The sequence below is a fragment of the Sus scrofa genome, chromosome 4, assembly GCF_054392235.1.
Source record: "Sus scrofa isolate SSC_HxYL_T2T_F1_AM1 chromosome 4, Sscrofa_HxYL_maternal_Yorkshire_Landrace_v2.0, whole genome shotgun sequence".
In the NCBI taxonomy this organism is placed as follows: domain Eukaryota; kingdom Metazoa; phylum Chordata; class Mammalia; order Artiodactyla; family Suidae; genus Sus; species Sus scrofa.
This window is the reverse complement of record NC_139386.1, coordinates 7,000,362-7,015,144: the sequence shown is the minus strand read 5'-3', so window position 1 is coordinate 7,015,144 and position 14,783 is coordinate 7,000,362. Positions and strand designations below refer to the sequence as shown.

Sequence of the window (14,783 nt, the reverse complement as noted above, 5' to 3'; positions counted from 1 at the left end):
TTCATAACGAAAGTGTCCTAACTCAGACGGCTGATACAGTGGGTTTTTCTGATAGTGGATCTGCACTGAGTAAGACTCTAATATGTTCTTCCCCTCTCCCAAGCGGATTTAGGCTAGGGAAGTACAGTCCATGGAAATGAACAAAGCAAAGTAGATGACAATAAGCAAACAAACTCAAGACACTGGCTTTGTTTATAAAGCAATAATACACTGAAACCATTTTGTTTCCCACACTTCTTTTCTTGGAAGAGAGAAGGAACACTAGGTGAAATATAAAAAAAATCTGCACTCTACCAAAACCAAGATTTGCTTTAATCTAAAACATGTGAAATTACTGTTTATTAAAAAAACAAAAAATTAAACAATTAGTCTACAACTAAGTTTCAGTGATTTCCAAGAAACGAACATACATGAGCATATGTACACACCCCCCCAAAGGATAACAAGTGAATGCACCAATATATGCAGTTTTGAAAGGTTACTAAGTTTCTAATATTAATTAATTTCTCTGAGAAACTATGGAGTAAGTGATTTCAGTCACTGATGTGTAACGTGTTTATCCTTAAAGCTGCTTTCTGATTTTTCTTTTTGGTTCAAATGTCATAAATAACTCTACCCATCACAGAAATAATGCTCGGAATAATGAGGAAAGTGCATGTGGTCTCTAAGGATACAAAATGACCTTCATTGTTTCTGAAGACAGATACTTAAATAAAAAAAAACAGAAAAACCAAAACCCAGTGGCTATTTTCAAAGGCTATTCAAGCTGTTCTCCAATTGAAAATTTCCAGATTTAAATCAGGAAAAAATAGTTATTTCATGCCTAGGTAGGCACATGATACTTGGCTAATTAAGATGCTACACATTAAGTTGCAGTGAACCAGTGATTACAACTCTCTCCTTCAAACAATTTCCCCCTCTGTTCTCAGTTCAAATTTTTTAAAGGCTGATCAAAAGACAGAAATTTTTATCAGAGCTACTATATTTAACCTGCACACATAATACATAGCATTTTTTCTTCAGAATTATTAGGGAAGTTTATCAAATGCTATAATATGTTTATGATGTATTTTTGAAGACAGTTGAAAGTTAAATGTATAGAAATTGAATGTTATAAATCAATTATGAAAAACATTTTATAATTATAAAGAGTCTTCTAGACACGATCTTTTTTTTGGCTGCTTCAGTGGCATGCAGAAGTTCCCAGGCTAGGGAGTTCCCGTCGTGGCGCAGTGGTTACCAAATCCGACTAGGAACCATGAGGTTGCGGGTTCGGTCCCTGCCCTTGCTCAGTGGGTTAAGGATCCAGCATTGCCGTGAGCTGTGGTGTAGGTCACAGACTCGACTCAGATCCCGCGTTGCTGTGGCTGTGGTGTAGGCCGGCGGCTACAGCTCCGATTCAACCCCTAGCCTGGGAACCTCCATATGCCGCGGGAGCGGCCCAAAGAAATAGAAAAAAGACAAAAAAAAAAAAAAAAAAAAGAAGAAGAAGTTCCCAGGCTAGGGATCAAACTCAGGCCACAGGAGCAACCCAAGCCACAGCAGTGACAGTGATGGAGCCTTAATCCACTAGGCCACCAGGGAACTCCCACAATCTTTAATTATAACATACAATCTATTATTTCTTAAGGGTTCTTTTTGTTATTTGAGAGCTACCTACTGTTCTTGCTACTAGCATTAGCACTTTACTTTTTCATTTACAAATTTTTATGAAAACAGGCAAAACATATACTAGAGTCCCTACAAGCCATCTGCTGTCCAGATAGAAGGGGGTATCAGTGAACTGCTGCCTGGAACAGTGGTACTGAGCAGAAACTGCAAATGTCTGCCCAACCACTCTGTCAAAGACAGTCTATGAGAACCCATGTACAATGCGTGCCCTGCCACTACGGATTCTGTCATACCACAGATCTCCCAAGTACCATGTGGAAAACAAGTTAGATACCTAATACGTTTCTTTCACTGCAACATCCATAATGAAGACATTATTCTTCAAAAGCACAACTGACCCTTGAACAAAAGGAGTTCAAACTACAGGAGGTCCACTGATAGGCAGATTTTTTTCAATACATACATACATACAGTACTACAAGATCTGCAGTTGGCTGAATCTGCAGATAACTGGCACCATGGATAGCAAGGGCCAACCATGGGACTTTAGCATCCGTGGATTTTGGTGTCTGCAGTGGATCCCACAATAAATGCCACAGAGAGAGGCAACTATATCATTATAAGGAATTTTTACTGGGTTTAGGAAATTTTACTAGTAACTTAATAAGAGAAACATGCTGAAAAACAAAACAAAAACAAATGAAGTTCTCCAATGGCCTAGATTTTGCATCCTCTAAGAGATATCTATTAATCTGCTGAAATTCAATGGTGCCTGGGGAATTTCTTAGAAACGGTATGCCACAACTTTGACCCTGAACTTTGCAATAGACAGGGAAGCTGGAGGGACCAGTAGCAAGGGGTTCATGCCAAGTCTTAAACGAAACAGGGTAATGATGGGGACAAAAAGGTGACAAAAGGCAAGAATTTATAGCCCACTAAAAATCAGTAATGGAGCAGAAAACACCCAGATTAAAAGAAACCCCACCCCCACAGACACCCCAAAAGATATGCTATTCTTATTTTCAACCTATTTAATATTTATCATCTTCTATACGCTCCATGTTAAAAAAAAAAGAGATTTAAAAAAGAAGAGAAAAGAAAATGATATCTGAATTAATAATTCAATCACTTGAAAAGTTAATAAAGTGGCGAGGTGCTTAGGACAGAGATAAAAACAACACATTTCCTGTTCTTTGAGGCTTATTTACGATTTATTTCTTACTGCTAATTGTCATCTGTAACAAAGGTTTAATGTGTTTTCATACAATTTCTCAACTTATAACTAGTTAAGATGAGGAAGAAGTACAAATTGGAGAAGTGATCTGACCAAGCTCAGCCACTAAGGATTATGAGCCACTACCTAAGAACTATCTACACGGCGACCACCTCCAAGGACAAATAAACCTGCAAACTAAAGCCTGTGAGGCCATGACCAAAGTCACAGGGAATAATCAGGACATGATAACAGCAGTAACAATAACAATAATCCTAAAGCAGCCCCACCTACACGCTTGGATCCTCAAACTCCCTGAAAACAATCAATGAGCTGATGAAGATGACCAGCAGTGCTCAGTCGGAAAGCACACACCAGTCAGCCCCGCCACAGCCTGGGTCTGCACAGCTACCCTGCGCACGGGTTCTCACCGAGGTCGCTCTGGAGAAGCAGGCAAGGTGAGTGCTACTGGCCCTGCTACATCCAGCTTAAATCAGCTCTGCTGTAATGATGAGTATGTGTTCTCTGGCACTAACGACATGTATCAGATACTTTATGGGAGATTCAAATTGATTATACAGTTTACCTAAAAAGTATACTCTAATGCATATGTGTGTGCCTGGGTAGGACTTGTTTGGACTTTTTTCGAACCTTTCCCCCGTTTCTGTCACCTCTCGCAGGACCAGGTCTTTTTTGTGCTACATGATCACAGCTCAGACACACAAACACCTCTGGGGATAATGAGAGCTTGCGCGTGTAAGGCAGAGAAACAGATCCTTTTCTCTACAAATCTGAATAAGCATCACCATATACTCACAATGCACAGGGCTTGATCTAAGCCAGTTGTCCTCAGAGTGTGATCCCCAAACCAGCAGCATCAGCACTACCCAGGAAACTGACAGCAAAGCAATCCTCAGGCTCCTACCCCAGACCTACTGGATCAGGAATTAGGGAGAATGAGATCCGGAAATGGTGTTTTACAAGCCTTCCAGGGGATTCTGAGGCACACTAAATTCTTTTAACCACTGATCTATAGTAGTTTTAGCATAGTCCTAGTAACAGGCCTATAGCCCACTGACAGCACAGCCCTGTGCCAGGGTTTGTCTGGGACTGAAAGGGACTCAGTTTTAAAACCAGGACAGTCCTGGACAAACAAAACTAACTGGTCACCCTCACTGCCATTACAGATCAAAGCTGAAAAAACTATTCACTTAAAATGGAGCAGTGATATTATGGACTAAATGCGATGTGCCTTTTGGGTGGAGAGAGAAGGTTATATTAAACCCCAGGAAGCGTTAATGGATAATTCGGTTTACCATTTCAGTGTAATCATGCATTTTCTCCATTACTGCTCGCTCGGAACAAAGGAAGTGTACCTTTCCACCATATGGGTGCCATATATTTACATATAAGCACTGATTTCTTATGCACTTACTGAAAAAAAGCTTGCCTGGGAATGTTTCAAACCTGAGGGGAGGTGGGGCAGGACAGTGTTTTGGATAAGATGATTAAGCACTTTTTATTAAACTACAGAGTAATCAGAAATTTGTATTTTTTAAAAAATAAAATTCCCTGCCCATAATCAAAACTGATAGTGAGGTGAATGGTAGCCAGATTCCTAACTTTTAGATTCTTAAAATACTGCCCACTGAAAGCCCTAGGTCATAAACTGGGTAAAATTAGTCATCAATGTCACACAGAGAACCGAGTATTAAGACCAAGTAGATCAGGATAAGCTGAGCAGGTCTGAGGCGCCACAGCACTCAGGAAACTAAAAGGCAGAACCTCTTCGGCCAACAGGACGCGAGAGGCTCCAAACTCTGCTTTATAGACTTAAGGACACACTATGAACTGCACCCAAAACAAAACTGGTAACTAGTGTAGACCTAGAGTGCTTTCCACGATTCACATATTCAGAAGCCAAACTACAACACTGAAAACTTCCCGTGTTCCTGGACAGTAGCACCACACAAATGCATCATGACAATGCAATTCACATTTCCACAAGTGAACTTATGTACTTCATTTTCAAAATCCACAATCTGGAGAAAAATTGCCAATTTTGTCCTCAATATTCAAGCAAAAGATTTCAGTAATTAGGGATCCAAGAAACCCTAATTGTGAAACTCAGTGATACAAATACATACACGTGTATATTAGACACAGCTCTATACAGAAAACCTCAAATAGATGGCATGCGTCTTACTATGTATATCCTAATTTCAAAGCTGCTTCAAACTTCAATTGATTCACTTATATCTATTTAGTTTTAAGTACCATTTGCAAGGTATTCTAGTAAGAAATCTATTTGATGCCATACTTGAGAAAAAGAATTCTCTTCTAAAGAGGTAGGAATGGCTGTCTTAGTAACTCATCTTCCATAAAGTCTGTTTACATTGTGTCCTTGAAGCCATACCTGCTCAATAAAATCCTTGTGTTTCCACTGTACACTGGCTGTGTGACTCTGAGTTACTTAACTACCCAAGCATCAGTTTCCCAATCGGTAAAATAAGAAAACCCTATAACATGAAATTAAAAATAACCCTCACAAAGTGGTTGTCAAGTTTAAATAAAATTATATGAGTATAAAAGCATCCTGGACAAATAAAGCACTATCGAGATGTAAACAGCATTTATACTTTCTTGAAAACCTTCCCCAAACTGAAAGCAAGAAAGACCTGACATGACTCATGAGATCACGCTCAGTGTAAACACAGCAGAGACCTACAGAATCCTCTCTGAGGTGGCATTAAGTGACCTGGCAAAAAACAAAAACAAAATCTCTCGATAACACTGCCTTCTTTCACACCAAACAGGCTACGTGGGCCCATCCATCAGTAGTGATAAGACAATACTATGAGAAACACTACTCTTTGTTTTCACTTTAAGTTAGGAAAAGCTTTAAAATCTAAAGTTATAAAAGATGAACTTGGTTTTAATTATATTTTTCATAGTTCATGGATTGGTCAGCCCATAGCTAACCTGAATGCTACTAAATGGAATACCGGCCACAAAAGTACCGAACACATTACAACCTAAGTGAACGCAGAGGAGACTTCTACCTGAAGCTGGGAACCCCCGATGGCTGCCCCCCACTTCGGAGAGCAGTGGGCAGTGGCCCGCTCTGCAGTGGGCGGCTCAAGGAAGCACGCAGCTTGCAGGGCATCTTCCTGCCTGTGCTCAGCATGTCACCAGTCATTATGCAGAGAACTTAGACTCCAACTACTCTCAGTGGAGTCCTGGATGCGCCAGGCTCCATCTGGCCACCCCAAAAGTAGAAGGCACCCAGTACTTCTCAACAAACCTGTAACCTATTAAAGGTAAACCTAGGATCCATTTGTGGGAAGCCCTGGCCTACAGTATTTATGGAATGCAGGGAGTGGTGAATGGAGCATACCACCTGCAAAAGGAAGCTACAAGGTTGAATGAAGCACGTCAGGGATTTAGACAGTACTGCGGGCAATGAAGAGCCAAAGAGGATTTTTAAGACACAAGATTTAGATCCCTGGTTAAGAAAGATCAGACTGCTGCTGATATAGATGATCTGAAAGGGAGGAGGTGAGAAGGACAACCAGCTGTCAGACCACTGCATCAGTCCAGACAGATCGTGAAGGCCTGCTTCAAGATGACGCGGATGATTAAAAACAAGTACATGGACTTTCCGCTGTGGTACAGCAGCTTAAAGATCTGGCGTTGCTGCAACTGTGGCAGAGTTCACAGCTGTGGCTTGGGAATTTCCATACACTACAAGTGTGGCCAAAAAGTAAGTAAATAAATAGATAAAGAGTTCCCTGGTGGCTCAGTGGATTAAGGATCTCGCATTGTCAGTGCTGTGGCTCGGGTTTGATCCCTGGCCTAGGAACTTCCCCATGCCATAGGTATGGCCAAAAAATAAAAAATAAAAATAAAACAAAAGGTACCAATAGGAGATTTACTTAAAAGTAAACACCTTCATAGTTTCTTAGAGCCTACTAATAGGTGTTAATGGTTAGTTGATAAATCCTGAAGGTTTTTGCTTTTTCTTCTTAAATTTTTGGCTAAATCTGATATCTGTTTCCACATAATGTTTATTTTTCTTAAAAGCAGAGAGAAAGACAAATTCTACACAAAGATCCTAGTTACCAAGATTCTAGTTCATTTTAGTCTGATTCTAGTTTTACAAAGGCTAGTGCCTGAGGTGTTTTTGCTACATTCTTTTGGAAAGAGGAGTTTTAGATAGTAAAGAAAAAGCATTAAAGCTATAGAGGGGAAAAATAGCCCTCAGCTAATTAATGGATGGAAGTATTATCTGGGGACAAAATAATTTAAAAGGTGAGTTAAGGCCCGTGAGATATTTGAGATGAAATGTAGGATGGAATGATGAATTCTATTAAAAGTTCAAAAGGAAGACAGTGTGACAAGGTAGTGAGAAGACAGAAGGAATAAGCAGCAACAGAATTACGATCGTCCTTGTTATGCTCCAAAAAACCTCACAGCCAAGAAACCCAAAATGCTGAAGACTGGGAACCAGGACTGTGGACTGACTTAGGACAGAGGGAGCCGCAAAGGGTACTTGAAAGCCTCAAGCGTGTGAAAAGCACTGACATCCAAAGGTCAATCAGGATGCTGCCAGGGAAACTGGTCTAATTTCTTCATAAGAAAAATGACAAAAACTTCAACAAGCAAATGTTGCCATTCTCAGCTCAGAAAAAAACAAACACCTCCACGCTGCTAGAATGACGGGGAACAAGGATGTATTCAGTAGGCACCAGCCCATGCATTTCTCTCCAATCTTCTGAAAGACGAGCACACCCAATATGCAGAGTCTCTCACTGTGACAAAGTGCTCACATGTATCCCTGGTATCACAAGTCTATGGATGTCCACAGTGCCACCCCCAGAACATTCAGCCTTTCAAGCATTTTTGGGAATCATCCTGATAGTCTGCTCTTAGGAAGGACGTATTGGATAATAAGAATCTGAGTTTTACAGTCAGAACTAGGCTAACCATTTAACTTGGTGACTTCAGGAGAGTGACTTTACTCTTCTGTGGCTACTTCCCCATCTGTAAAATGAGATTTTAAAATACCTGTCTTGTAGGGTTATTGCAAAGATTGAATAAGATTACATAACACACATCAATGCTGAGCTCTGTGGCAGGTGCAAAGCTAGTAAGCAATAAAAGGAGAAAAGAAAGGGAAAAGATTCTTTACCTCCTCTTTGCAACTTTTTTCATACAGCTTCCTCCATTTAAAATTCTCTATATTCCATTTTTATAAGTCCTGTTTATCCTTTAATGCCCAGTTCAAAGGCCAAACTCTATGAAAACTTCACCAATAAAATCGGCCACTTAGGAATTCCCATGGTGATGCAGTGGGTTAAGATTCGGATCACAGTGCCTCAGGTGCTGCAGAGGCACAGGTTTGATCCCCACCTGGTGCAGTGGGTTAAAAAAAAAAAATCCAGCATTATTGCAGCTGTGGCTGGGATTCAATCCCTGGCCCAGGGACTTCCATATGCTGTGGGTGGAGCCATTAAAAACACAAACACCCCCCACCATCACTTAAAATGTATTGTAGATATGCATCAATTATAATAAGAGTTAACACTCATCTAGAGTTCTAAGTGCTTCACATAGATGAACTCATTTAACCTTGCTAGCAGCCCTATTCGGTGGGTACCAGTATTACCATCTTTTTATAAATGAGGAGTGTGAGACAGAGTAGTCTGCCCTGCCTGGAGCAACATAGGAGCTGGTGGGCTGGGCTCTGAACCCCACAGCCTGGCTCCAGAGCCAGCTCTCACCTGCACTACAGGCTGTCACTGTCAACTGAGAAGGATAAGTAATCACTGCAGAGACCTTCAGAGAGCTGACAGTTTTATATTTAGTATAGCTGGAGATGTTTTCTGTACAAGCTAAAATCACTCACTATGAATAGCTTATTCACCTTCCATTGAAAATATCCCTATAGCCCAGTTCCTCAATCTGTACAAAATAAAAGGGGAAAAGCTGTTATTCACACACAATTTGTTTTTACCATTTTCGTTTTTTTGGCTTGCTAACTGGAGTCCAATTTTCTCAGTTCACACTTCTAAAATTCCAGTTCCCTTCTCTCATAAGGCCCAGGAGATGGATGATGGAGATGGATCATTTTATCCCCGTACGACCCAGAAGATGGAGCACGCCAGATCACCTGTTACATCAGACTGTCAAAACTGGTTGTCACCTAATACTCTGCGCAAACGGTCATCAGGACTTGGTTAGCTAACATCCTTGACGATGTCTGCCATTTCCAGGTTTTGATTTTACACACACACACACACACACACACACACACACACACACAGAGGCAAAGGTACTACTTATAGACAAAGGCTTGATCTTACTCTTCAAACTAGGGCAGGCTCAGGGATATGAAATTGAGTCTTACCAAAAAAACAAATACAAATATGAACTCTCTTTGTGTGGAAGACAAAAAGTTAATATCTTCCCATTTTAATCAAACTTTATAACACAGAATCAGAGCAAGAATAAAACATACCTGTCCAAGGGATAATGTCTGGGTTCTATAGAAAATTATAAGTTCTTGAAAGAGAAGGGCTTAAAAGGAAACTACTGTTTCTCCATAATTATAGCACTGCTACTTTATCTACCTGTTCTCTGAATGCATTTTGGTGCCTTATTTTAAGACCAAGAACATGCTGTAACATCACAATGAACTTCATGTGCTAGTTTTCTTAGGAATGGCCAATCTTCCAAAATAAAACACCATAAAAAGGCACATGGGACAAAGTAAACAGACAGGAATAATCACTGTTTCTCAGTTTCCTTTAAGAATTTTTCAAAAAATTAAGAATTAATAAAACCTGCGTCACTTGAGAGGAGAACTACATCAAGTTCAAATATTCTTAAATTAGTCTCTAAATGGGTTTCTATTTAAAATTAGACAAGCTGTCACTGGTAGCTTATCACTGGCCATGGGTCCACATGAGGCCTCGAGGCTCTCAAGTGGCAGCAGGAGCAGAGCAGTGCGGTCAGACCTTTGATGGCACGACCTTTGACCTCACTCACATTTAGCTCAGGTTATGGCTGGGAGGCAAAAAAGCACAAGAAAGGCCAATTAGCTAAGGTATATATAATGCGTACCACAGTAAAATAAGGGGCTAAGGACATCCAACTCTGTAGGTAAACAGAGTCTGAACTTAGAGCCACTTAACAGACACACCCATCAAGACAGGCTAAGCTCCCACAACAGGCAGAGCCTGCCTTTATCATGGCATTTAACTTGTAGGGCAACAGTTTGTTTACCCGACTGCTCCCTCGCTAAGGGAGGGCTGTCTGATTCATTCCAATATCCTCAGTCCAGGGATAAGTGTAAAATAGCATAGGTGTAAAAATAAATGAGCAATGGAGAAAAAGGCAGCAAATATAAAGAAAATTGTTGTCCTTGTCTTTTCCCTGCTTCCATATTTTGCCTCAAGAATCTCTCTTACACCTGGGGGGATAATAAAAACCAAGCTTATTTTATTTTTTTTAGGTTTATGTAATGTGAACCATTTAACCTCTTTGGATCTGAGTTGCCTCTACTATAAAAGGAAGGAATGGAGACCAACAAATTTTTTTTTTTGGTCTTTTTGCCTTTTCTAGGGCCACTTCACGTGGCACATGGAGGTTCCCAGGCTAGGGGTCTAATCTGAGCTGTAGCTGCCGGCCTACACCACAGCCACAGCAACACCAGATCAGAGCCGCGTCTGTGACCTATACACCACAGCTCACAGCAACGCGGGATCCTTTACCCACTGAGTAAGGCCGGGGATCAAACCGCAACCTCATAGTTCCTAGTTGTTTTCATTAACCACTGAGCCACGACGGGAACTCCAAGACCAACAAATTCTTAAGGGTCCATTCATCTCAATAGTTCCATGATTCTCAGGATGGAATCATATTCTAGTAACAAAGACTGGTTAATATTTACTGAATGCTTCCATGGGGTCAGTAATTATGCTCATATCTGAAACCAAAGTCATGCCTTTACTGCTACACTAGTTGAATTCCATGTGAACTTCTGAAAGGAAAAAAAATCCATAAAACACTATTTTTGAAGATACATAAAAGTGCACATGAAGACTTAGTAAAATGTGAAAGATATAAAATTGTGTTTGCTTTGGATAATCCATTCTTGCCTTTGATAGAGTCTGACTAGGATCTTTACATCCAGGGAAATACGCAGTCTAATGTTTCTTTGGCAACTGGGAATCCAAGCCGCAGTGAAGTATGCAGCGTGCTCACGTCCCAGAGCTGGGCTTGCGGTTCCAGAGGCCCATGGCAATAACGCCACCTTACGGGCAGGTCACTTCCTTTCTGAAAGCCCTCCAGGCACCCCCTGCTCTTGGACTAGCAAGCTCTCTCCTTCCCGTGACCCCTCTGCCTTCCCACTTCTCGCCACTAGCATTCCTGGCTTCTCGCAATTCCTCCACTTCGCTGAGTCTTTCGCACTTCAGAGGCTTTTGCACTTTTTCCCCCCGTCACAGGCTTTCATATAGATCTTTACATGCTGGTTCCTTCATCTCCTTCTGGGGTCTCTACTCCAACATCACTCCTCAAGCAGCTCCTCCCTGCTGACCACCCATCACATTCCCTTTGACGGTCTTCAGTCCTCATCACGACTGGAAACTAAGAACTCCACTTATTCCCTAACTTGCTTACTGTCTGCCTCTCCTGCTGTAACCTGTCCAGACGGAAGCTTTATGAGAGCATGGATCTTGCTTATCTTTTTTACTCCTATTAGTTCTAGAGTGTGGAACAATGTCCATAGGCTTTTTTATTTTTTTTTAGAATTTGATAAACTTCTAAAATTCATTTAAAAATGCAAATATAGAGAGTTCCCTATGTGGCTCAGTGGTTAACAAACCTTACCAGGATCCATGAGATTTTGAGTTTGATCCCCGGCCTCGCTCAGTAGGTTAAGGATCTGGCATTGCCATGAGCTGTGGTGTAGGTCACAGACACAGCTTGGATCCTGCGTTGCTGTGGCTGTGGTGTAGGCCAGCAGCTGTAGCTCCAATTCAATTCAGGCATTAAACATTCGTTGAATAAAATAATAATAGCAATTGGAGCTTTTCTGTTTAAGAGCACTATTCCAGGCTCTTTACACGAAGCATCCCACTTAACTTCATGAAAGACATTATCATTCCATTTCACAGACGAGGCACTGAGGCTCAAAAAGTTGATCAGAAAGAGAATGGCATAAAGGTGATGCTTATAATATAAACTTGAATCTTTTCTCCTAAAACTTTTGTTTCTTTTTTGGGTATCAGCAACTCTGCTCTGCAACTATCTAGGTTCTAGACCCTAAATGCATGTACATCTTTAATCTCTAAAATATTTAAGAACTGTTATAATCCTATGATTAAAAAAAATAAAAAGACTGGCATTCCCATTGTGGTGCAGTGGAAATGAATCCGACTAGTGTCCATGAGGACATGGGTTTGATTCCTGGCCTAGCTCAGTAGGTCGGGGATCCATCATTGCTGTGATCTGAGGCGTAGGTTGCAGGTGCGGCTCGGATCCCACGTTGCTGTGGCTGTGGCAAAGGCCAGCAGCTGTAGCTCCCATTAGACCCCTAGCCTAGGAACTTCCATATGTCGAAGGTGTGGCCTTTAAAAAACAAACAAAAAAAAGCAATAAAATACAATAAAATGAAAGAAAAACTGATTTAAATGAAGACAAGATTCTTAAAATGAAACTGCCATTTCTGTCAGATGATTTCGATAAACAAGAGAAGTGAGAAGTAATGACATTATGAAATGTCTACTATCATTCCTATTTTTAAAAGATATGTCTAAAAAGATGGAAGGTAATCCTAAACTAAAATGGAAATACTACTATTCATCTGTTTAAGAAAAGTGAAAAGGTGGCCACTCTTAAAAAAAAATAACAAACTAGTGAACCAGCAACAATGAGAAATGGAACTTTAAAAATATTTATCATTTACAATAGCATTAAAAATATAAAATATTTAGGGACTCTAATGGTAAAATTTTATGTGTCAACTTGGCTAGGCTTTGTGCCAGCTGTTTGGTCAAATACTAGTTTAGCTGTTGCTGTGAAAGTATCTGCATATGTGATTAACATTCACAAATCAGTTGATGTTCTGTAAAGATTACCTGCCACAATGTGGGTGGGCCACATCCAATCAGGTGAAGGCCTTCCAAGCAAAAAACCTTAAGTTTCCTGAGGAAGAAGGAATTCTGCATCAAGACAGGAACAGAAATTCTGCCTGAGTTTCCAGCCTGCTGGCCTACCCTGCAGATATTAGACTCAGGACTGCAAAGCACCTTTCCTGCCTGATCCAGACTGCTGACCCATCCTACAAATTTTGAACTTGCCAGACCCCACAATCCTGTGAGTCAATTTCTTAAAATAAATCCCTTTCCCTCTCAACCTCAACCTCTTCGTTCCTCCCTCTCTGGCCCTCACCATGTGATTCAGCCACTCCACTCCTAGGTATTTACCCAAGAGAAGTGAGGGCACATCCATACAAAGATGTGGACATAGATTTTTCCCACCAGCTTTATTTGTAAAAGCTAAAAACTAGCAACAGCCACTACCAAGAGGTGAATGGATACACAAACTATTTTATATCCATGCAATGGAATACTATTTAGCAATAAAAATAAACTATTAACACAGGCTACAAAATGGATAAATCTCAAAATAATCATGCTGAGTAAAAGAAGCTAAACCAAAAGAAAAACAACAAAGGGTGCATACTGTATTCTAGGACATGCTGACTAATGTAGAGTAAAAGAAAATAAATAGTAGTTGCCTGGGTAATAAAGAGGGGGATTACCAAGAGGGGGTTGACCACAGTGATGGTTTTATGGGTACACACACAGGTCAAAGCTTATCAAATGATACATTTTTGATATATGCAATTTACTGTATAACAATTATCTCTCAATACAGTTCTTTAAAAACAAAATATATTTGTCAAAAGTGTTCAGGAAACATGTTAAGACTTCCAAATGCCTTTTCAACAAAAAGAATAACAAATGCCATCTCCTTACTTGGAATCAACTGTCAACAGATAACCTAAAGAACCGTTTCTCTCCTATCTTGAGTCAGCCTTTTTAATTAAGAAGAATGATCTTTAATCTGGGAAGGGTAAATAAGGATTAAGGGGGAGAAAAAGAAAAAAATTAAAGCCCAAGACAGGAAGGAGACAGCCACAGAAGGAGGAACTGCTTTAAATTCCTATTTATAGACTAAGAAAAATCACATCCTAAGACATTCAATGTATCTGAAAACTGGGTAATTTCCAAGGAATCATAAAAAAGTGCCATGAAAATGGATATAGAATCCATGCGAAATTCTAGAACTGATTTTTGAAAACCTAAGAAATAAGGAACTGGCTTCTATAGCGTATTTACTCCCAGTCCTCAACCCTTTCTAATTACTCCTTCTCGGACTTCTTTTTAGGTCCTTGTTTCACCTGTGCCTTAAATAAACCCTGGCGCTCTCCAATCTTCCGGCTGCTTCTATTCTCACTCCACAGCAGGGTTCATAACCTTCCAGGGGAATCATAATTCTCTCAGATAATATGATGAAAGCTACAGCTCAGAACAATGTAAACCTACAGAAAACTTTACATGCAATTATTTCAAAGGTTTCAACAGTTCCCCTGAACCCCGGCCATGCATTCCTTAGTTTCTAGGGATAAGGAAATTCCTCAAAGAATCCGAGTGTAGGCTTTGTCTCTGAAAACCCACGCAATGCAATGGAAAATCCGAATGCCAACAAAATAAAATTCAAACAGGACCTAGGATCTCATGATATATTTTTCTGGAAATGTTGGAGAAGTGGTTCAACTAGGCAGATTCTTAGGTGACCTTGCGAATGCTAATTAATAAAGTTTATGAAGGAAGTTTCCAATAACTGCTGTAGAAGCCCATCCTCTTAAAACATTTGTTTTAAGAAA

The 14,783-nt window shown here is 40.3% G+C and overlaps 1 protein-coding gene across 5 annotated transcripts in view; it reads right to left on the bottom strand.

Annotated features, from left to right (window-relative positions):
* Nucleotides 1–14,783, bottom strand: part of LOC146403655 (uncharacterized) — a 93,481-nt gene that overhangs the window by 65,936 nt on the left and 12,762 nt on the right. The window lies entirely within an intron of this gene.